This window comes from Manis javanica, chromosome 1, assembly GCF_040802235.1.
Source record: "Manis javanica isolate MJ-LG chromosome 1, MJ_LKY, whole genome shotgun sequence".
NCBI lineage: Eukaryota > Metazoa > Chordata > Mammalia > Pholidota > Manidae > Manis > Manis javanica.
In genome coordinates, this window is record NC_133156.1 from 138,571,217 (window position 1) to 138,596,377 (window position 25,161).

The following is a 25,161-nucleotide window of genomic DNA, read 5'->3' on the forward strand; positions in this document are numbered from 1 at the left end:
AGGATGACAAGTGGGATAAATCAATGAAGGAATGAGTGTGAGAAGATTAAAGGAGAAAAGATGTTCATGTAATTTATAACAAGATGAATAAGATAGATTTTGAGAATTAGCAGCCAGTAAGATTGGCTTCCGTCCTGGGCAAGTTTCCTGGAAAGGCTTATTAAGGGAATGATTTGTCTTCCACTGCCCTTCTTGGCTGAGGTATTTTTTGAAAAATCAAGAGCAGGGATTACATTAACATATACACTCATCCAGGCAGAGGGGAGTTTCTTATGGTCTTAGCATGTATGTTTAAAATAGATATCTGTGTAAAAGATAACCTGATTAAAAACTGGGCAGAAGACCTGAACAGACATTTTTTTTCCAAAGAAGAAATACAGATGGCCAATAGGCACATGAAAAGATGCTCCACACTGATAAACATCAGGGAAGTGCAAATCAAAACCACAATGAGATGTCACCTCATACCAGTTAGAATGGCCACTATCTAAAAGACTAGAAATAACAAGTGTTGGTGGGGATGTGGAGAAAAGAGAACCCTCCTACAATGTTGGTGGGAATGTCAATTGTTTCAGCCCCTGTGGAAAGTATGGAGGTTTCTCAAAAAACTAAGAATAGAAACACCATATGACCCAGTAACTACACTTAAAGGAATTTACCCAAAGGAAACAAAATCCCTGATTTGAAAAGACATATGCACCCCTATGTTTCTTGCCACATTATTTACAATAGCCAAGATACTTGAGCAACCAAAGTGTCTATCAATAGATGAGTGGATAAAGATGTGGGGCATATACACAATGGAATATTATTCAGCCATAAAAAAGAAAGAAATCCTGTCATTTGCAATAACATGGATGGACCTAGAGGGTATTATACTAAGTGAAATAAACCAGGTACAGAAAGACAAATACCATATGATTTCACTTATTTCTGGAATCCAAGAACAAAACAAAACAAAATGAACAGGAGATTAGTAGACTCATAGACACTGTGAAGTGACTGGTGGTAACCATTGGGGAGGGGTTGGGGTGGACAGGAGGAGAGGGTGAGGGGGATCAAGGGGCACAAAAATCTCAATCACAATATAAATTGGTCATTGGTAGTAGTACAGCATGGAGAATATAGCCAATTATTCTATAACATCTCCCTATGTTGATACATAGTAACTACACTAGTTGGGGTGAGGATTTAATAATATTGGAAACTGTTGAGCCACTGTGCTGTATATTTGAAACCAACATAAGATTGTATATCAACAATACTTTAATAAAAAGGAATGTTATTTGGGTACTGCAGAAAAGCTACTAGTGGTAAACAATTGAGAGTTTGTTTCAAGGGAATTCCACTCTCAAAGTTGTAGTTTCCAAAGATAATGCATCGAAGAACCATAGAGTCTTTAAATGGAAAAATATAACCCTTTCATTCGCCAGAATAAACTGAAGCACTGGAGGTTAAATGACTTATTGAAAGTCACATGATTTGTTGTCAAGACAAAGCTTCTAGAACTGTGTTTTTCCTAGGCCAAATTTTAAAATGCAAGTTTTTTTCCATTTAATTGTGACATATGTTATACTGTCTCAATTTTATTTCTTTTTAAAATATGGCATTTGAACACAATATTGCTTTCTAAAAACTATGAAGTTAAAAATAAAATATGTTATCTGTATATTTATATTTACTTAAGATAATAGGTGCTGAATAAATATATTTTTCTGAAGAATGGGTGAATGTGTCACATGAGAATAAAGTCAAAATGAGTCCTCATATTGATACAGTTGCTTCCAAAATTAATTTGACCATAGAATCTATTAGCCGACACAGTAATAACAATGATCTCATTCATTTTTCTGGCCTCAGAATCAATGTCCCTTCCTCAGAGAATCCTTCCTTGACCTCAAGATCCTTGAGATCCTTCCTTGTTATTTGTTTTAAAGCACCCAGATTCTTTGACTTCACTTCACTATTCACAAGTAGTAATTTATGTCTATTGGTGTGTATTCATTTAAAGCTGTCTCACAACCAGAGTGGCTCTGTCTTGTGGTTCACTCTTCTAACACACACAAAATATCTAACACGTTGTACCTGCCCAATAAAATTTAGTTGAATTAAAAATATAAATGGATGAGGAGGTAACATCTCTACTTATTAGATCAGGAGGCAATAGATTATATTACTGCTATTCTGACAGTCACACTTTAGATGCATATGGACAAAGAGGAGTATGTTGAGAATAGAGGAACCAACCCATTATCAAAGTTAACCCTGAGCTAGGGAGGAGATCTGATTCTAAGTTACGTGAAGAAATGAAGTCAGTTAGCCCATTGAGTAAAGTCTCAATGTAAGGACTAGGGGCCTGGGCAATGACAGTTGGCTAGCTGTGTACAGATATTGCAAGGATTGTTGAAGAAGTGAGTACACACACACGTGTGCACATGCACACACACATACACACATGTTTAGTTAGGCCCTAGAGAGTGTTCCATGTCCAGTGTTGACAATGATAATTACTGGAGGGTAAGCATTTGAGATCAATGTGAAAAAACATTGTTTTTAATAGTTAAATCCACCACCAAATAGAATGGACAACTTTAGGAAGTCCTTAAGTCTTACATCAAACACTTCATGGATAAACATAATTAATACACAGCATGAAGGTTGGTCCAGTAGAAAATGGTCAGTACTGAGAGTTCTGGCTCGTCATGGCTGCCTTGACTTTGTGAGCGGGTCAGATGATCGTTGGCTTCTTCAGACCCCAAAACTCTGCAGAAGTGATTGTGAAATCTATAGTTTCTTAGAACCTTGATAATCCATGTCATTCTTGAAAGAGGCTGATTAGAAAATCTGCCCTTTCATATTGTAAGTAATATATAGTGTATGTCATTGAAACTATAGTGCTTTATAAACTCATAACAAATGGGTTATGATTTAATAACTTCACTTTTTCAAATGGAACATGAGAAATCTAAGCAATTGCCCCAAATTGTGTAACTGTTAACCTTGATTTATTGGTAAAAAAAGCAATTACATATTCTTAGTAATATAAGCCCTATGTAGACATGGTATTAATATTTATTAAAACAATTTTTTTTATGTACAGCAAAGAGGAGTGAACTATTTTTTTTTCAGAAAACCAAATTCAACAGCATTTTGACTAGCAAGTAACATTGTTCCACACAAATACGAGCAGATAACTCAAACTTTCCATCTTTTTCAAACCCTGTAAACCTAGATTTAATAACTGTATACTGACCTCTTAAGAATAGATCAGTCTTGGCCAGTTTTCTTCATCTTTGTTCATTACCTTTAGGTCACTGAGTGTTTTGATATTCTGGAAAATTGTCATCCCTGGAACTAAAACGATAAAATGCTTTAATATTTAATTTTATTTACATATCATTGATATTCATTTTCCTCCGACATCCCACACTCCTCCAACCATCTCACTAAGTCCTACTTGGGAAGAGAACAACACAGCACCCTTCATGGGTTATGGTGTTTGTAGGTGTGGCATTTTAATTTTTTCCTATCTTTTATTCTTACACTTTATAATTATTGAGAATATCATTTTAAGATTCTCTACTCATCTGATCAAAGCAATGATCATGCATCAGATTGTTCAGGGGACACTAGTTTTATTAGCACACATGGCGCATACAAGTGCCCTACGTTCAGCAGGACTGTTCTCTTCTCAATTACAATGAATATTGCACACATCCTGTTGCCAATTTTTCTCAACTCATATTTTCCCTTCAAATTTCTTTTTAATCTTGTTTCTTTCCCACAAATTATGAAGCAAACTGGCTGTGCTGAGGCAATCTTCAGGACCAATAAATCAAGGGTTCCATAAAACTGTACAATTTCATGCTGATGGCACTTGAAGAAGAAAGTTATTAAATCATTACTCATTTAATATGAATTTTTAGGAGACTCATACTTCTCACTATATACTCTGCCTAGTGTGGTCATAGTGTATAAAAATGTAGATATTGCATAGAAAACTCAAGCACAATTTTAGGGACTTCCAGGGCTTAATACTTGATCTGTTGTTGCTAATGACAGAAAAGACAGGCAGATAACTTTTAAGGATGCCTGTTTTCTTTTAACTGCAACACCCAGGGCTGGATGCCATGTTGCAGCAGTAAAATGAGCCAGAGTCAGGGAAGGCAGGTGCCATACCCTTGCTTGGACAGTCCATGGAGGGGACGCTATTCTAATCCCCATTCCCATGGCTTTGTGCTGCACATGGTTGGTGCTCGCTGGTTGTTGAGATGCATTTAATGCACAGTCACTCAAGAGGGGACAAGAGATGCAAACCCATGTAGGTAAAGAGAGATACTCATCCTTTCAGTCAAGTGGGTTGGTCCTTTGTGTTCCTGGGAGTGGGTGTGGAAAGCATTTCCTCGAGTGGAGCAGCGGCAGGTCCTGCAGCTGGGACAAAGATCCCACTCCATGGGGTGGGGGTTGGGCTCAGAAAGCGCCAGAGGTTGGTACAATCCTGGCACCTGAGGTTTCCAAGTTTTATTCATGGTCCACAAGTAGGAGGCCTCAAAGCACAGAAAATCCTGGCTCAAGACTAAATTTTTATAAAATTCTGCTCTATCATAAACTCGAGAAGTATGTGTGTTTCTCTGTGGACCGAAAGAAAATCTCTCAGAAACTGACTTTTCTTCATTAGTTACTCAAAATTCCACTTGGTAAACTTCTGCTTGTGTCATTGAATGGTGACCTGCTGAATGTCATGTGTTGAATGCAGAATCTAAGAAAGCTGAAACTTTTCTCAGTATTGTGTACATACCATGAGGACTTCTACAACTATAATGTCAGATACAATGACTTGTACACTAGGCGATGCGGTTTTATTTTTTAACCAACCATAAGGATAGGGCCAGCCTGTGGGAAGGCTGCAAGAATACTTGGACGCAAAGGATCAATCCCATTTACAGACCAGTACCTAAAACTCTACCATTACAAATTCATTTCTTTGCCTTAAGGATTGTGCTCTTCCTCTAATTCTCTTTCTCAAATAGCCCAGATACAGATAAATATAAGAAGTCACTAAAACCTTAGGGTGAAAGACTTTGTCATGTCCATGGGCAATAGAAAAAGTAGGGAGATGAAAAGCTCAAAGTAGGAGTGGGGAAATATGAAAAGGTTAAAATCAGAAACTAAGCTTTTTCCTGGAGAACCCATCTGTTAGCATAGGTTTTGCAGATTCTCTTGTTCTCCAGCAGAATTTTTCCACCTGTCGTTAGGGTGGGAAGATTCTTTGTTGTGGGGGACTGTCCTGTACAATGTAGATGCTGATTGGTATCCCTGGCTTCTGCCCATTTAATCCCCCAGCCCAGTTATATAAATGTCTCCAGACATCCCCTGGGGGGCAAAATCATCCGCCTTTGGAGAACCACTCACTAGTCTGTAAATTACAATCTTCAAGATGTTAAGGGTAGAAGTCAGTATAACCGATTTCCCCCATAGATGGAGCTCTTGTTCAACAAAGTGCTTCTTGAAAAGGGCAATGGTAAATCTAACCGGAAGGAATCACACGGTTCACAGGCCACTTCATCAACCGCAAACTGGCCCTTGGTTCTGTCCCTCTTCTGAATCAGCAGGAAGTGGGCAGCACTGGAGAGTTCTGGGTCCAAATGGCTGCACTGACCCTTAATGGGCTGGTCAGATGGGCTGATTGAAGATGGAAGGTGCTGACTAACCAGGCCTCATCCAGGGGTCCCCCAGGCCAGGCTGGGTGAACGCCAAGACTTGAAGAGGATTGCCCAAAGCAGCAGGCCACTCATATGCTTTTGATATTGCAAAACTGTTCCTGGTTACCCTGTACATTCTGTCTTAAAATTGCTTTCATTGTCTTATGTGGTCTGTGGTACACACTTCATTTCTTTCAGCTTGCAGTCATTATTTCCAGCGGTTAGCTTGTTTAACAGAAGTCCCTTGTATTTTTTTTTTTTTTTTTTTTTTTTTTTTTTTTTTGAGAGGGCATCTCTCATATTTATTGATCAAATGGTTGTTAACAACAATAAAATTCAGTATAGGGGGGTCAATGCTCAATGTACAATCATTAATCCATCTCAAGCCTAATTCTCGTCAGTCTCCAATCTTCTGAAGCATAACGAACAAGTTCTTACATGGTGAACGAATTCTTACAGAGTGAATAAATTCTTACATGGTGAACAGTACAAGGGCAGTCATCACAGAAACTTTCGGTTTTGATCATGCAATATGACCTATAAACCATCAGGTCAAATATGAATATTCATTTGATTTTTGTACTTGATTTATATGTTGATCCCACATTTCTCCTATTATTATTATTATTTTTATTTTTAATAAAATGCTGAAGTGGTAGGTAGATGCAAGATAAAGGTAGAAAACATAGTTTAGTGCTGTAAGAAGGCAAATGTAGATGATCAGATGATCAGGTGTGTGCCTATGGACTAAGTATTAATCCAGGCTAGACAAGGGCAGCAAGACATCCACGGATGCAGAAGATTTCTCTCAAAGCAGGGGGGGTGAGGTTCTGAGCCTCACCTCTGTTGATCCCCAAATTCTCACCTGATGGCCCCCCTGCGACTGTGCCTGTCTTAGGTTGTTCCTCCCTTGAGGAATCTTACCCGTCTCTGGCTAACCAGTCATCTTCCGGGGCCATACAGGGAAATGTAAAGTTGGTAAGTGAGAGAGAAGCCATATTGTTTGCAAAGGTTAGCTTTTTACTTCTTTGCAGATTTATGCCCTGTGGCTTCTATGCCCAGCACTTGTCTCGAGGTATCTTTACCACCTGGAGGAATTATGATACTCGGTAAATTCGATATGAGGCACGAATTCTATTTAAAGTTTGTAATTAGGAAGGAAGAAGAAAAGCTATAGATGTAGCATATGAAGGAAACTTGGGAGGATTGATTATTTCTTTGACATATCTTCTTGTATAGTACCTTAAGTATGTATAGGTTTTAAACTACTAACTAATTTGCACACACATATTAACATAATAGGAATACGGTGACATAAACAAAGCAAATCTATAATTACCAGCCATCTCCAGTGAAGCCAAGAAAACCATTTAGGCACCCTAGGCATTTGTGAAAATTTATCTATGATATGATGGATATTTTCCAACTGTACTTGAACCATCAGACAAATTAAAGCAGCCCATTTCTGGGATCTGTTCACATCCCATATGTTCTTTTAACCATAGATAGTCTATAGTCATGAGATTTTGGGGTGCTACAACTTGCACCCCTCCCAACTCCTGGTTGAGTTCCAACAGTACAGATCCAGTCAAATTCGTTGTCTCACTGTATGCACATGCCAGCCTAGACATCTCCCTCCTCCTTCTCATGGCAAGTCCAGGAGATGGTGGGCTGGATGCAGCCACAACCGCAGCATCGTCCGGATCCCTGTGGAGGCTTTTTGATGATCATCCCCCGGCACGAGTCCTCCAGAGAGTGCTGATGCCGGAAGCTCCTCCTCATATCGTATCTTAGTTCATTTTCTGGGTATCCAAGCTAGGCCTTGATCTTCTGCGTAGAAACAAACAGACCCTTTGCCCACACTTTGACATGCCCTCTATACCACTGTGCAGAACTCATTGGAGGTCAGCACACAGTAACTGCTTTTTTTTTTTTTTTTTTAATTAAGAGAAAGGAATATTATCAGAAAAGAGTACCTCCATAGCTGATCATCTGACACCCTTTAAGTGATCAACATTAAGGATATTTAAAGCATGCGTTGATCTTTGATTTACCAATAGTTTTATCCTGTTAAGGAGTAATCCCCCTTTTCTTTCTTTCTTTCTTTTTTTTTTTAAATTTTTAATCTACACTTACCTGAAGAATACTATGTTTACTATGCTCTCCCCTATATCAGGTCCCCCCTAACAACCACATTACGGTTACTGTCCATCAGCTTAGCAAAATGTTGTAGAGTCACTACTTGTCCTCTCTGTGTTGTGCAGCCCACCCTCCCCTATCTCCCTCCCCCCCATGCATGCTAATCTTAATACCCCCCTTCTTCTTCCCCCCCCTTATCCCTCCCTGCCCACCCATCCTCCCCAGTTCCTTTCCCTTTGGTACCTGTTAGTCCATTTTTGGGTTCTGTAATTCTGCTGCTGTTTTGTTCCTTCAGTTTTTCCTTTGTTCCTATACTCCTCAGATGAGTGAAATCATTTGGTATTTCTCTTTCTCCGCTTGGCTTATTTCACTGAGCATAATACTCTCCAGCTCCATCCATGTTGCTACAAATGGTTGGATTTTTCCACTTCTTATGGCTGAGTAGTATTCCATTGTGTATATGTACCACATCTTCTTTATCCATTCATCTACAGATGGACATTTAGGTTGCTTCCAATTCTTGGCTATTGTAAATAGTGCTGCGATAAACATAGGAGTGCATCTGTCTTTCTCAAACTTGATTGCTGCGTTCTTAGGGTAAATTCCTAGGAGTGGAATTCCTGGGTCAAATGGTAGGTCTGTTTTGAGCATTTTGATGCACCTCCATACTGCTTTCCACAATGGTTGAACTAATTTACATTCCCACCAGCAGTGTAGGAGGGTTCCCCTTTCTCCACAGCCTCGCCAACATTTGTTGTTGTTTGTCTTTTGGATGGCAGCTATCCTTACTGGTGTGAGGTGATACCTCATTGTAGTTTTAATTTGCATTTCTCTGATAATTAGCGATGTGGAGCATCTTTTCATGTGTCTCTTGGCCATCTGTATTTCTTTTTTGGAGAACTGTCTGTTCAGTTCCTCTGCCCATTTTTTAATTGGGTTATTTGTTTTTTGTTTGTTGAGGCGTGTGAGCTCTTTATATATTCTGGACGTCAAGCCTTTATCAGATCTGTCATTTTCAAATATATTCTCCCATACTGTAGGGTTCCTTTTTGTTCTATTGATGGTGTCTTTCGCTGTACAGAAGCTTTTCAGCTTAATGTAGTCCCACTTGCTCATTTTTGCTGTTGTTTTCCTTGCCCGGGGAGATATGTTCAAGAAGAGATCACTCATGTTTATGTCTAAGAGGTTTTTGCCTATGTTTTTTTCCAAGAGTTTAATGGTTTCGTGACTTACATTCAGGTCTTTGATCCATTTTGAGTTTACCTTTGTATATGGGGTTAGACAATGGTCCAGTTTCATTCTCCTACATGTAGCTGTCCAGTTTTGCCAGCACCATCTGTTGAAGAGACTGTCATTTTGCCATTGTATGTCCATGGCTCCTTTATCAAATATTAATTGACCATATATGTTTGGGTTAATTTCTGGGGTCTCTAATCTGTTCCACTGGTCTGTGGCTCTGTTCTTGTGCCAGTACCAAATTGTCTTGATTACTATGGCTTTGTAGTAGAGCTTGAAGTTGGGGAGTGAGATCCCCCCTACTTTATTCTTCTTTTTCAGGATTGCTTTGGCTATTCGGGGTCTTTGGTGTTTCCATATGAATTTTTGAATTATTTGTTCCAATTCATTGAAGAATGTTGCTGGTAATTTGAGAGGGATTGCATCAAATTTGTATATTGCTTTCGGCAGGATGGCCATTTTGACGATATTAATTCTTCCTAGCCATGAGCATGGGATGAGTTTCCATTTATTAGTGTCCCCTTTAATTTCTCTTAAGAGTGACTTGTAGTTTTCAGAGTATAAGTCTTTCACTTCCTTGGTTAGGTTTATTCCTAGGTATTTTATTCTTTTTGATGCAATGGTGAATGGAATTGTTTTCCTGATTTCTCTTTCTATTGATTCGTTGTTAGTGTATAGGAAAGCTACAGATTTCTGTGTGTTGATTTTGTATCCTGCAACTTTGCTGTATTCCGATATCAGTTCTAGTAGTTTTGGAGTGGAGTCTTTAGGGTTTTTTATGTACAGTATCATATCATCTGCAAATAGTGACAGTTTAACTTCTTCTTTACCAATCTGGATTCCTTGTATTTCTTTGTTTTGTCTGATTGCCGTGGCTAGGACCTCCAGTACTATGTTAAATAACAGTGGGGAGAGTGGGCATCCCTGTCTGGTTCCCGATCTCAGTGGAAATGCTTTCAGCTTCTCGCTGTTCAGTATAATGCTGGCTGTGGGTTTATCATATATGGCCTTTATTATGTTGAGGTACTTGCCCTCTATTCCCATTTTGCTGAGAGTTTTTATCATGAATGGATGTTGAATTTTGTCAAATGCTTTTTCAGCATCTATGGAGATGATCATGTGGTTTTTGTCTTTCTTTTTGTTGATGTGGTGGATGATGTTGATGGATTTTCGAATGTTGTACCATCCTTGCATCCCTGGGATGAACCCCACTTGGTCATGGTGTATGATCCTTTTGATATACTGTTGAATTCTGTTTGCTAATATTTTATTGAGTATTTTTGCATCTACGTTCATCAGGGATATTGGTCTGTAATTTTCTTTTTTGGTGGGGTCTTTGCCTGGTTTTGGTATTAGGGTGATGTTGGCTTCATAGAATGAGTTTGGGAGTATTCCCTCTTCTTCTATTTTGTGGAACACTTTAAGGAGAATGGGTATTATGTCTTCTCTGTGTGTCTGATAAAATTCCGAGGTAAATCCGTCCGGCCCCGGGGTTTTGTTCTTGGGTAGTTTTTTGATTACTGTTTCAATTTCTTTGCTTGTAATTGGTTTGTTTAACTTTTGTGTTTCTTCCTTGGTCAGTCTTGGGAGGTTGTATTTTTCTAGGAAGTTGTCCATTTCTTCTAGGTTTTCCAGCTTGTTGGCATATAGGTTTTCATAGTAGTCTTTAATAATTCTTTGTATTTCTGTGGAGTCTGTCGTGATTTTTCCATTCTCATTTCTGATTATGTTGATTTGTGTTGACTCTCTTTTTCTCTTAATAAGTTGGGCTAGAGGCTTATCTATTTTGTTTATTTTCTCAAAGAACCAGCTCTTGGTTTCGTTGATTTTTGCTATTGTTTTATTCTTCTCAATTTTGTTTATTTCTTCTCTGATCTTTATTATGTCCCTCCTTCTGCTGACTTTAGGCCTCATTTGTTCTTCTTTTTCCAGTTTTAATAATTGTGATGTTAGACTATTCATTTGGGATTGTTCTTCCTTCTTCAAGTGTGCCTGGATTGCTATATACTTTCCTCTTAAGACTGCTTTCGCTGCATCCCACAGAAGTTGGGGCTTAGTGTTGTTGTTGTCATTTGTTTCTATATATTCCTTGATCTCTATTTTGATTTGTTCATTGATCCATTGATTATTTAGTAGCATGTTGTTAAGCCTCCATGTGTTTGTGAGCCTTTTTGTTTTCTTTGTAGAATTTATTTCTACTTTCATACCTTTGTGGTCTGAAAAATTGGTTGGTAGAATTTCAATATTGTGGAATTTACTGAGGCTCTTTTTGTGAGCTAGTATGTGGTCTATTCTGGAGAATGTTCCATGTGCACTTGAGAAGAATGTATATCCTGTTGCTTTTGGATGTAAAGTTCTATAGATGTCTATTAGGTCCATCTGTTCTAGTGTGTTGTTCAGTGCCTGTGTGTCTTTACTTATTTTCTGCCCGGTGGATCTATCCTTTGGGGTGAGTGGTGTGTTGAAGTCTCCTACAATGAATGCATTGCAGTCTATTTCCCTCTTTAGTTCTGTTAGTATTTGCTTCACATATGCTGGTGCTCCTGTATTGGGTGCATATATATTTAGAATGGTTATATCCTCTTGTTGGACTAAGCCCTTTATCATTATGTAGTGGCCTTCTTTATCTCTTGTTACTTTCTTTGTTTTGAAGTCTATTTTGTCTGATATTAGTACTGCAACCCCTGCTTTCTTCTCACTGTTGTTTGCCTGAAATATGTTTTTCCATCCCTTGACTTTTAGTCTATGCTTATCTTTGGGTTTAAGGTGAGTTTCTTGTAAGCAGCATATAGATGGGTCTTGCTTTTTTATCCATTCTATTACTCTATGTCTTTTGATTGATGCATTAAGTCCATTTACATTTAGGGTGACTATTGAAAGATATGTACTTATTGCCATTGCAGGCTTTAGATTCGTGGTTACCAAAGGTTCAAGGTTAGCTTCTTTAGTATCTTACTGCCTAACTTAGCTCGCTTATTGAGCTGTTATATACACTGTCTGGAGAGTCTTTTCTTCTCTCCCTTCTTATTCCTCCTCCTCCATTCTTCATATGTTGTGTGTTTTGTTCTGTGCTCTTTTTAGGGGTGCTCCCATCTAGAGCAGTCCCTGTAGGATGCCCTGTAGCGGTGGTTTGTGGGAAGCAAATTCTCTCAGCTTTTGCTTGTCTGGGAATTGTTTGATCCCACCATCATATTTAAATGATAGTCGTGCTGGATACAGTATCCTTGGTTCAAGGCCCTTCTGTTTCATTGCATTAAGTATATCATGCCATTCTCTTCTGGCCTGTAGGGTTTCTGTTGAGAAGTCTGATGTTAGCCTGATTGGTTTTCCTTTATAGGTGACCTTTTTCTCTCTAGCTGCCTTTAAAACTCTTTCCTTGTCCTTGATCCTTGCCATTTTAATTATTATGTGTCTTGGTGTTGTCCTCCTTGGATCCTTTCTGTTGGGGGTTCTGTATAATTCCATGGTCTGTTCGATTATTTCCTCCCCCAGTTTGGGGAAGTTTTCAGCAATTATTTCTTCAAAGACACTTTCTATCCCTTTTCCTCTTTCTTCCTCTTCTGGTATCCCTATAATACGAATGTTTTTCCTTTTGTATTGGTCACATATTTCTCTTAGTGTTGTTTCATTCCTGGAGATCCTTTTATCTCTCTCTATGTCAGCTTCTATACGTTCCTGTTCTCTGGCTTCTATTCCTTCAATGGCCTCTTGCATCTTATCCATTCTGCTTATAAATCCTTCCAGGGATTGTTTCACTTCTGTGATCTCTTTCCTGACATCTGTGATCTCCTTCCGGACTTCATCCCACTGCTCTTGCATTTTTCTCTGCATCTCATCCCACTGCTCTTGCATTTTTCTCTGCATCTCATCCCATTGCTCTTGCATTTTTTTCTGCATCTCTGTCAGCATGTTCATGATTTTTATTTTGAATTCTTTTTCAGGAGGACTAGTTAGGTCTGTCTCCTTCTCAGGTGTTGTCTCTGTGATCTTTGTCTGCCTGTAGTTTTGCCTTTTCATGGTGATAGAGATAGTCTGCAGAGCTGGTACAAGTGACCGCTGGAAGAGCTTCCCTTCTTGTTGGTTTGTAGCCTTTTCCTGGGAGAATAGCGACCTCTAGTGGCTTGTGCTGGGCAGCTGTGCGCAGACAGGGCTTCTGCTTCCTGCCCAGTTGCTTTGGGGTTTATCTCCACTGTTGCTGTGGGCTTGGCCTGGCTGGGGCTGTTCCTCCAAAATGGTGGAGCCCCGTTGGAGGGGGAGCAGCCAGGAGACTATTTATCTCCGTAAGGGGCCTCTGTGCTCCCTGCTGCCCAGGGGGTTAGAGTGCCCAGAGATCCCCAGATTCCCTGCTTCTGGTCTAAGTGACCTGTCCTGCCCCTTTAAGGTTTCCAAAAAGCACTCTCCAAACCAAAACAACAACAGCAACAATGAGAGAGGGAACAGAAAGGAAAAAAAAAAAGAAAAAACACGCGATTTTTTTTTTTTTTTTCCTCAGGTGCCGGTCCCAGGCACCCGCGCACTGGTCCTGCTGCCCTGTCTCCCTAGCACCAGGGTCCCTGTCCTTTCAAGGCTTCCAAAAAGCACCCACCCACCGGTCCCGCAGGGAAGGAACGCTCAATATTCTTGGTCCTCAGGCACTGGTCCCACGCACCCGCTCACCAGTCCCGCCGCCCTGCCTCCCTAGCACCGGGGTCCCTGTCCCTTCAAGGCTTCCAAAAAGCACTTGGCAAAAAGAGAGAAAAAAAAGGGGAAAAACGCGCGATTTCTTCCGTCCTCAGGTGCTGGTCTCAGGCACCCACCCACCGGTCCCACAGGGAAAAATGCGGGATATTCTTTGTCCTCAGGTGCCGGTCCCAGGCACCCGCTCACCAGTCCCGCCGCCCTGCCTCCCTAGCACCGGGGTCCCTGTCCCTTTTAGGCTTCCAAAAAGCACTCGCAGAAAAGAGAAAAAAAAAGGGGAAAAACGCGCGATTTCCTCTGTCCTCAAGTGCCGGTCTCAGGCACCCGCCCACCGGTCCCGCAGGGAAAAATGGGGGATATTCTTTGTCCTCAGGCGCCGGTCCCAGCCACCCGCTCACCAGTCCCGCCACCCTGCCTCCCTAGCACTGGGGTCCCCGTCCCTTCAAGGCTTCCAAAAAGCGCTTGCCAAAAAGAGAAAAAAAAAAAAGGGGAAAAACGCGCGACCTCTTCCGTCCTCAGGCACCGGTCTCAGGCACCCGCCCCCAGGTCTCGCAGGGAGAAACGCGGGATATTCTTTGTCCTCCGGCGCCGTTCCCAGGCACCTCCTCACCGGTCCCGCCACCCTGCCTCCCCAGCAACGGGGGCCCGTCCCTCTAAGGCTTCCAAAAAGCGCTCGCCAAAAAAAAAAACTGCTCCGGTTTCTCTCCACCCGCCGGGAGCCGGGGGGAGGGGCGCTCGGGTCCCGCCGGGCTGGGGCTTGTATCTTACCCCCTTCACAAGGCGCTGGGTTCTTGCAGGTGTGGATGTGGTCTGGATGTTGTCCTGTGTCCTGTGGTCTCTATTTTAGGAAGATTTTTCTTTGTTATATTTTCATAGCTCTATGTGTTTTTGGGAGGAGATTTCCACTGCTCTACTCACGCCGCCATCTTGGCTCCCGCCCCAGTCCCTTGTATTTTTAGGCCAAGGACTCAACATTAAATTAGGGACTGGAGGTGAGGGTTTGGAGAACATAGCCCTGAGACAAGAAGCAACTAACCCCTTCTCATAAAATGTGTTGTTACCCAAAGAAAGAGGGAATATTTGAGCACACAAAGTGATAGCTAAGAGAGTCTCAAAATCCTTTTGACATTTTGCTGCAATTACATGGGATTTGTTATGCATTAGACAAATTGTAGTTCTCACTTAACAAGTTCTCACTTAACCAAGAAATAACGGTGATGCTTTTTCCAAGTGGTTTCACAATGCAGTCCTAGTGCTAAGTGAGCGGGTGGACAGGTACAGGATACAGTGGACACGCAGAACTGACATTCTCTTAATTGTCAGTATCAGCAAGTGTCCAATGTCAGGACTGAAAATCATCATAACCAGGCGCTATTGACCAGACCCACTTATTAGCAGTAAACTCTTTTTAGAAAATTCCATAAGGATGGCCATTGCTCAGATAAACACCCCAGAGCCCAGAGGCCCATAGGGAACTTTCTTTAGATTCATTAATTCAGCAAGTACTTTCTGAGGTTCTACTATGTGTAGCTGTGAACTGTGTTCCACCTTAGGCAGCGAGGTTTCTCCCAGACATTAATCCTGAGTGTAGCCCCACAAGCACATACATTCATATGCAGGATCCCTCTGGGCCACGTCTGCTTGTCAACACTCCAGAAGTCTCCTTTTCGGAGCCTCTGGGAGACTTTTCCTTTTGTCTGCAGCAGCAATATGTGATGGGATGGCCCACCTTTAATTGCATATGAGGAGGTCAAGAAAGAAAGCCACACACGGCTCCCATTCGTGCCGCCCTCCATCACCAGCAGTGACAAGTGGGAGCCCTGCAAAGCAGGGAACCTGGTTTAGGTCAAGGGTGCTTCTTGGATTTGTAGTCTTACAAGTCTCCTTGGATGTTTTTTGTGTGTGCTACTGGTTTAGAACCATTGTTTTGATACAAAAATTCTCAACTCTGGCTGCACACTGTGATCACATGAGAGAGCTTAAGAAATACTGCTGCCTGGGCCGCATCCCTAAAGATTCTGATTTCATTAGCCCTGGGCAGAGTTTTCTCCATGGAAAAGTAATAAAATTTACATCAGTAGTTCTCAATCCTGGCTATACATTAAAGCCAGTTAGGGACCCTTTAAGTATCTTGATGCTTGAACCCCATAACAGACCAATTAAAAATGGATCTCTAGGCTAGAGCTCTGGCATCCGTAGTTTTTTAAAGTCTCTCAATGTATTCTAGTGCATAGGTAAATTTGAGCCCACAGATGCAAATTCTATTATATTCTATTACTATATGGAGAAGGTATATACCAGTGATCAAATAGGCAGAAAGGATCAATAAAAAAGGCTCAGATTGAGATGCTTCTTTGTAATAAGGAATCAAGAACCACATTTCTTCTGGAACCCATGAGATGGAGTGTGTGTGTGTGTGTGTGTGTGTGTGTGTCTGCATATATGAACATAGGCAAGACAAGTTTTGTGAAGCTGCATGAACAGGCGTAGGTTGCTCATAGTTAAGAAAAAAACAAATTCTGCACCATGAGCACCTATTAATACCTCCACATGCCAAGGGCTGGCAGGGAAAATAAAGTAAGGCTGCATCCTTTCATGATTCAGAGCTTACAGTCTCAGAAAGAAATATTGCTTTGACAGCCTAGTAGCATCAGAGAGAAGCTATAGAGAGGAAGAAACTAATTCTGGCTCACGCTGCCAAATAGGTCACTTGTGTGACCTTTGAGGAAGTTCAGTACCTTTCTAAGTCCCTGTTGCTCACCTCTAGAAAGTCCCACTTAGTTGGAGATATTGCCATCTTCTCTTATGTGTAATTTCTTCTCCCCAGAGAAGCTTCCAACAGTCTCTATCCAATATACTCTGTATTCATCTGTGTCCCAGGATCTAGACCTGTTCCTGAGTCCTTCTCCCTCCTTCCCCAAATGACCCACCCTGTTTTTTGTGCCCTGTTTCCTATGGACTCTGTTTTCTGAAGTCCCCACTGGGCCCTGATGGGCCATGAAATTCTCTACAGGTGAAATGCTAGCGAATTACAGTGACATGTTTTGTTTCCCTCCCAAGGAAGAACATTTGGGAGCAGGATGTCCGGAGTTTATTACCTGATGGATATTGGTGAAATGTTTGGGAGAAGCACAGACTTGTCTGTGAAGCCCCTCAACTGACACCCAAGAGTAAGCTGCTTGGTCTGCCTGGGACCTGCATGTGAGGAGCCATTTATGGGCCCATGAGGGTTTGGGTCCCTCTAGGAGGTTGGGTCCCACTGCAAGGAAAGAAGGGGTCCTCTGTTCTCCACCATGATTTGTTAATGTAAGAGATATAATAAGGTTCAAAACCCAGAAACTTTCCTTGGAGAGTAATAACTAATTTCCAAAGAAGTTGTTTCTAAATTGAACTGAATCCAGGATGCTCTGTGAGGGAACAACATTTTTACAACAGAGAGTGATATCATGGGTTTCCACTAAGGTGATGGAAAACACAGTGTAGCTCCAACTGACGGATCTTGTACAATCTTGTTGATAAAATCTCCTGTTTTATTCCAGCAAGAAATAATTACTCCTCTTCTCTGAGACATATCTAAATTTATATCCCAAATTATAAACATTTATTTCCATTTTTTAATGACACATCACTTTCTCCTTTTATGACAGCTATTTTGGCACCTGTGCTGTTTTTTCCCACTAGATGGTAAACTCCTTTAGGGAAGATCCCACTTTCCAAAATGCGCTGAGCCTAATGCTGCCTCCTATTGGCAGATCCAAATGGAGGCATGTAAGTGTTCAGATTTGTATGTTAAGATAATGTAAGAAGATAGCAATAAACCCGATCATATGTATGTATATAATGGGAGAACATTATATGAAAATTTATTGAATTGGTTCACTCAAAAGTCATAACATTTTAAATGATTGGCTTTTGGGGCCTCTACAAGAAGACCTTCCATATAAAGAAGGCTTCTGTGTTCAATGTAGCAAAAATCAAGGTTTAAGAATGTCAGGAAAAGGCAAAAATAAAAGATTGAACTAGAAATGGAGAGAGATGAACCACAAAGAGAAAGGAAAAGAAATAAAGAAAGAAAGGACAAAAGAACTGCCAGTGATTTTAATAAAACACCCAAAGAAGGGACCCTTCTATTGGGGGAAATTAAAGTCTGTATTTCTTTCAGTAGTTGCTAAATTGTCGATGTTCTTCCTAAAATGAATAAGGTAAACACAAATTTTGAATCTTTAGTCAAAAAGCTACACTCTCTCAGTGCCCCCCAATATCTGGAAGGCCATCTGCATGAAGCAATCTGACCACTTCAATTTCAGGAAAAGACATTGAAAGATCCATTGATGAACAACAAGACCCTCTTGCCACCCCATCATATCCTCTGTCACTCACATTGTTGTCTATTTCAGAGACCAGGGAGAACAAAAGCAGGCAAAACATTCAAGAATTTTTACTTCTGTACATTATTTGAGACCAGTGTGTTTTGTGATTAAATATGGTGCCAGAAATGTATGACAATAAGAAAAGTTGGGGATTATCATTAACACTTTTAACGTTCAAAAAATTCAGGGTTTTTCATCCTCCTTCTATGAGAGTGGTAACATGAGGCCATTACCATTTAGTGATTCTTAAAGTCTTCTTGGAGAGGTCAACATGGGAAAAATTAACTGTAGGACTGTAAGAATGAATTTTATGTTTTTATGACTCTCCCTCTCGGGACCAGCCCAAGTGTAACCCTCAGATCCAGCCACCCAGGAGAGCCAGGCCAACTGCTGAGGGGAAGCTAACCCTTGATTCCTCTCTGTGCTGAAGTAGTCGGCCTTTCCTTACTCAAGGAACTTTGGGACAGTAACTCAGAAGCACCATGAAGAATAAATTTGGATTCTGGCCAGTTCCTTAACACTATCTTGTTTGATGAACTTTTTCTCCCATTAGCTGCTACATACAATGTTTCATCAATGTTCTCAAAGGTCACCGTGATTTATCACAGCTCAACAAATCTATCCCAGTAGGATGTTCCAGTGGTTGTATATATTAAAGTTCACTTAGGATTCTAGATAGATTAAAATAGACTAAGACTGCCTTTTCTGTAAGACTGTATGGCTCTGTACAATTGGATCTCCATGAACAACTTGTTATACCAGGCTTATGAGATTTTGAAGGAATTCCTATATCCCAGAGAAGGTAGACTGCCAATCCACTGATTTCTCAATTTGCTTTTTAAAAAAGTTTAAGTGGCTCTTTGAGACAGAACATTATTTAACTACTGACATTTTAAGGCATGGAACAAGTTGAATTTTAAAAATAAGTTTGAATAAATATTAAATAATAGGTAATACCAAAAGTTCTAAATCAAAATGATTTTAAACAATTCTGTATATAAATACAAATATATAACATAAATATGAGAGTAATTGTTCATGTAAAGAAATGTTAAAAATAGAAACAAAATAATACACACTAGTTTAAAAGTCATTTAGCAGCCATAAAGAAGTTAATAAAAATCTTTCATAATTCTACCTGGAGACTATTATCATTAAAGTCTTTAGGTATGTTGTATTAGTTCGTTGTTACTATAATAATACTGTGTAACAACCACAAAATCTCAGTGAATTACAACAAGAAACATTCAGTTTTCTTGATCATGAGTATACAGATAGATAATTTGACTGGAATTCAGCTTGATGGGCTGACCCAATTTTACTTGACTTGGATCTAGGCAGTAGGAACATTTGGACATGCACCACATAGTGCATCCTGGGCCCAGTGAATATTCAATGCCTATTGTTCTCTTGGTCGTGGCAGATGCAAAGAAGATAAGCTGAACCATGCTAGCTCATTGAAACCATTTGCACACATCACATCTAGTAGAAGTTTATTACACTAAAGTTACTCACATGGCTAATTAGAGTACATAGGGCAGAGAATATACTCCTCCCATGATGGGAGAGAACCAGCAAGATGAGGAAGGGAAGGAAAAGTTGTGAGCAAATAAATAAATATATAAAAAACATATGTATATATACACATAATGTGTTTATATGTATACACAAAACTTTATACACATATAAAGATGTATATATAGTATATGTATGTGTGTCTGTAAGTATGCGTGTATTTTCTGTATATATGTATGCTCACTAATAGCTTCTATTTCCTAGGATGTTTTGGAGATTTAAATAGATAAATACATGTGAAGTTTAAAAAACCTATCTCACACACAGTAAATCCTCAAGGAATGTTTAGCATTGTTATGGATTATTTGTGTCCCTTCAAAACCCATAGGTTGAAATCCTACTACCCAGTATGATGGTATTTGGAGATGGGATCTTGAGGAGGAACCTAGGTTCGGATGAGGTCGTGAGGATAGGGCCCCGTGATGGGTGATGGGATTAATACAAAGAGGAGGAGAGTTCTCCCCTCCTACCCACTGTGAGAACACAGCGTGTAGGCTGCTATCTGCAAGTCAGGAGAAGAGTTCTCACCAGAAACCAAATCAACGGCCACCTTGATCTCAGACTTCCCATTCTCCAGAACTGTAAGAAATAAATTCCCATTGTTTAGGTGGAGGTCTCCTTTAGACTAAATATTAGTAAGGCAGATATGGAGAATAGATGCTGAGTAGAGAGCTGTAGTGTTTGCTGGGGACTTCCTGATTTAATCTCCATGTCCCTTATATCTCACATAAGCATGGTCTCTAGTTCTTTTTGTTCTTATAGATTTCCTTACATGTACTTTCCACCCCTCCTATTGAATTCTTAAAATATGAACAATCATGTTTTTAAGTGGTTACAGCTCCTCTATTCTTGTTTCATGAATGCAAAAATCTTTTCCTATTTGAGGGACTAACTGAAGGATTTAAAGTGTCCTTTAGTTATTTGAAATTTGTATCTCGATCCTTCTTTTTCATGTTTCAGGTTTCTTCAAAGGTCTAGTTATCCTGGTTGTCTCATAGTAAGAACATAGTTGTTCATAGCTGTGTACATAGCTAGGCATTTCCATCAACAGGCTGTTGTTCTACATACAGAATGCTATCCCTGCAGCCCGGGTTAGCCCAGCCTGTGCATCCAGCACCCATACTTACCCACACCCCTAGAGTTCATTCGCTTTTCCTGTATTTGGCATTTGCTTCAGCCCACGGCCAGATGTAAGCAGAGTTGGAGAGTGAAGAAAGAATAGATTTAAGAAAACGAATGCTAATATATTTGAGAAATGCTGTATTTGATTTCACTTTTGGGATCTTTAATTTTTGGGATCTTTCTTTTTTTTTTGAGAGGGCATCTCTCATATTTATTGATCATATGGTTGTTAACAATAAAATTCTGTATAGGGGACTCAATGCACAATCATTAATCGACCCCAAGCCTAATCCTCAACAGTCTCCAATCCAATCTTCTGAAGCATAATGAACAAGTTCTTACAATCGTGAACAAGTTCTTACATAGTGAATAAGTTCTTACATGGTGAACAGTGCAAGGGCAGTCATATCACAGAAACTTTCGGTTTTGATCATGCATCATGAACTATAAACAATCAGGTCAAATATGATTATTCATTTGATTTTTATACTTGATTTATATGTGAATCCCACATTTCTCCCTTATTATTATTATTATTATTTTTAATAAAATGCTGAAGTGGTAGGTAGATGCAAGATAAAGGTAGAAAACATAGTTTAGTGCTGTAAGAGGGCAAATGTAGATGATCAGGTGTGTGCCTATAGACTAAGTATTAATCCAAGCTAGACAAGGGCAACAAAACATCCACGGATGCAGAAGATTTCTCTCAAAACAGGGGGGGTGAGGTTCTAAGCCTCACCTCTGTTGATTTTGGGATCTTTCTTGATCAAGCTTTTGCAGAGCTAAATTAGAGGTAATTCAACTTAGGAAATCAGCAGTAAAGTGAAAAAAACAAGAAATTACATTTTGTATTCCCCAGTGAAGGCATTTAGGATGACAGCCAAATTCTGACAGCGCTTGAACCCCACTTGAAATTAATTCTGGTATAAATTACAGGGTAGCTAATTCAGGGAGCACCTCTCATCTGTCTAATTGGTAGCATATCAGCACTCAGAATAATTTGTTTTTCTGAAAAAACAGCAATAGAGTAACAATTTGACTCTTTTGCAAGTAAAAATTATGCTTTTCTATGAAAAAAAGAACCATCAGATTTTGATAGTTGTTAAGGTATTTTAGCTAGCCAGTTATACATTGTGTTTACTTGAAGCGTGATTATGAATAAGAACATGAAAACTGAGTTGATTTATAGTGGTAAAGAGTGAAATCTTTGTGTGCTTTTTGGGGGGTCTATTTCAAAGTATCTCATGGAGATATATTCTGACAACATCATTCTGAATGAACTTCAAAGATTTTTGCCAGAGATAGAAAAACATTTTCTATCAAGACCCAGTAACCTCACACATACTATATCAATTTAAGGTTTACATGGAAGAACAATCCCTTTAATACAGCTTTAGCTTTTTTACTTTGAAGGAAAGAAAGTTAAATTAAAAGCTTAAGTAGAGAAGCTATAAAACTTGATGATATCAGTTATTTAAAAATATACTTCAGTACTATAGCATGTATCATAATGCAGAAGGTTGGGTGAAGGAGGGGGAAGAGGAAAATTAGAGATGGACGGGAAGGGGAGAGAGGGGACAGATTTAGACACCAGAGACAAAAGAGAAAAATGCAGTAGATTATGCAGTGTGAAACTATTTTTGTCACATAATACTGTCTACTTGGACTGTGCTGTCTATTAGCAGCACCTTTGGAAGCATTAATTTATTAGCATCTGTTCACACATATTAATTATTCTTTATTCTTAAGTGCAGTGAATAGTCACAGAAGCTTGCTAGGGGAGCTGTTTTTAGACTGCATTATGGTAACTAAGGAGATTTTATTTAGAAGCCAGCACCTAGACCCTTTTTTTTTTTAACTGAACTTCAGGCTTAATTGGATTTCATCATTTGTCCACTAGTGTTCCTTTCTGGTCCGTGACTTAATACAGGATTTCACACTGCATTTAGTTTTTATGTCTCCATATTTTCTCCTAATCTGTGATAGTGTCTCTCTGTCTTCGATGTCTGTGACATTTTAAAATCATATTGGACAGATATTTTACAGAATGTCCTAGAATTTGGAATTATCTAATGTTGTATCATGAATAGGTTAAATTTGTGGATTTTTGCCAGAGATGGTAAGTCCCTCTTATTGCATTGTATAGGGGATACGTGATGTCATGTCCTATTACTGGTGACGTTAACCTTGATCACTTGGCTAAGGTGGTATCTGCCAGATCTTCCTATTTAAAAATTATTTTTTTCCTTTTGCAACTAATAAATATCTTGGGCAAGATATTTTGAGATTAGAGAAATATTGTGAACTTTCCTCAAAGTGTTAGCATTCATTGGTAGATCTGGCCTGCAAAATTTTTCTGTTGTGTTCAAATGGTCTATTTCTCATTCTGTCAATTCTCCTATATTTATTAATTAGAAGAGCTCTCTTTTCTCATTTGTTTTTTCATTTTTTTATGTCATTATGGACTCATGGTTGCTTATTGTATTCTATTTATTATAATTATTATATATTGTGTTCTAACATTATTTATTTTGTTGCTCACCTTGTTCCAGCTTTGGACATTCGGCTCTTTCAGGTCAGCTCCCGTGAATTTTTGACATGTGCCACCATTTTTAGAGCACTTCCTTACTTTCTGGAACCACGAGATGCTCCAGGCTCATCTTACATTTTTTCCTGCCCCACCCTTGTAATCAACTACTTCTACAGTAAGTTCTGTTTTCTTTTATTGGAAAATGGCATTTAGAAACAAAGATCTGAGCTATAGCAGTGTTCATTATTCTTGGGATATCATTGATTCTAGACTTTGTCAGTGATCCACGATTTTAGCAATACCATGCTCCCTTAATTCACAGGGCTTAATATTGTCTTGAAATTGTGTAGTGTGAGGTCTCCTGTTTTGTTTGTTTCCAAATGGCTTGGATATTCTAGTTCCTTTCCTTTACATTGATGTTTGAGATTCAGCTTGTCACTATCTACAAAACAACCTGCTGGGGTTTTCACTGGCTTTGCCTTAATCAATTTGGAATGAAACAACGTCTTAACAACATTGAGCCTTCCAGATCCTTCCTTTGTTACACCTCTGATTTCTATACAAGATTCAAGCCAATGCATGGAAACCTATTGAAGGAATCTGAAGTTAGGAACTGAGTCTATACACAAAAAAACAGACCATAATGTTAGTCAATTCAAGAGTTGGGTAGGACAGAGTTTATAAGGTCATTTTTAATTTGAGTTTGTCTTTCCCAAGTCAATAATGGATAGAGTAAGGGAAAAAGGAAAAACACTTACATATGGTAACATAGTAAGGGAAATGATAGGTGAATTTAGCTACTTGGTTCTAATGCCCTTGGTAACATCCATACTGGTTAGCCTGCCAAATCTGAAACCCAAATGCATTGTTCATTCACAGAACCATAACATTTCTTTTTTGCTTTGTAAACATTGCAAGCAGGCCTCCTGTTTCTCTTCTTTTTTATCCCCACCCCAACATATTTTTTGGAGGGGGAAAAAAAACCTAGGATAAGACATCAAATGAGTGAAATTCTTTTTCCACAATATATGTATCATTTGTGGAAACACCTTGCATTTCATTCATCACAGGAATCTTAGAATAATCATTCCCAGTGCATCCATTCTGGTTTGGAAACTAAAAGAAAAGTAGCATATGGTCTTTTAAAGCCTGTGTATCTGTTTGTGTCTTAAAAAATTAACATACTCACTGACATCTTCTTTTAACATCTCATCATTATACACAGGTTGGAAGGATGCTTGGTAAGGAGAATATAACTAGCTCTCTGTGGTAGTTTAGAAATTAGTCATGTAAAGGTAGAGTTGACTCAGAAAAGTGTAACTATTAAACTCTATGAGGGAACAGATGGATATAATCATTTCTTGAAGCCTGTGTTTCCAGTGGCAGTTTGTGGAAAAGTTTCTAATGAAGTAAATTATGTCATGGTGCGGTAGATATGTCCTTGTGATGTTGGCTGCCGGTTACCTTGGGCTAGAAAATAAAAGGGATAGGATTATATTTTGAAGGAAAATCACTTTCTGGTAGTGAACTTTACTATTGGATTATAAAGCTTTGGCACTTTTATAGTGGTAAAATGCACATAACATAAAACTGACCATCTAAACCCCTTTTAAGTGTACATTTCGGTGATACTAAGTGTAATCACATTGCCTTGCTACCACCACCAGCTGTCCATCTCCAGAACTCTTTTCATCCTGCAGAATGAACTCTGGACTCTTTCAAACAATAACCCTCCAACTTTCCCTATGTTGTAGCATATGTCAAAATTTCCTTCTTTAGGATGAAATAATATTCCCTTATATGTATATAC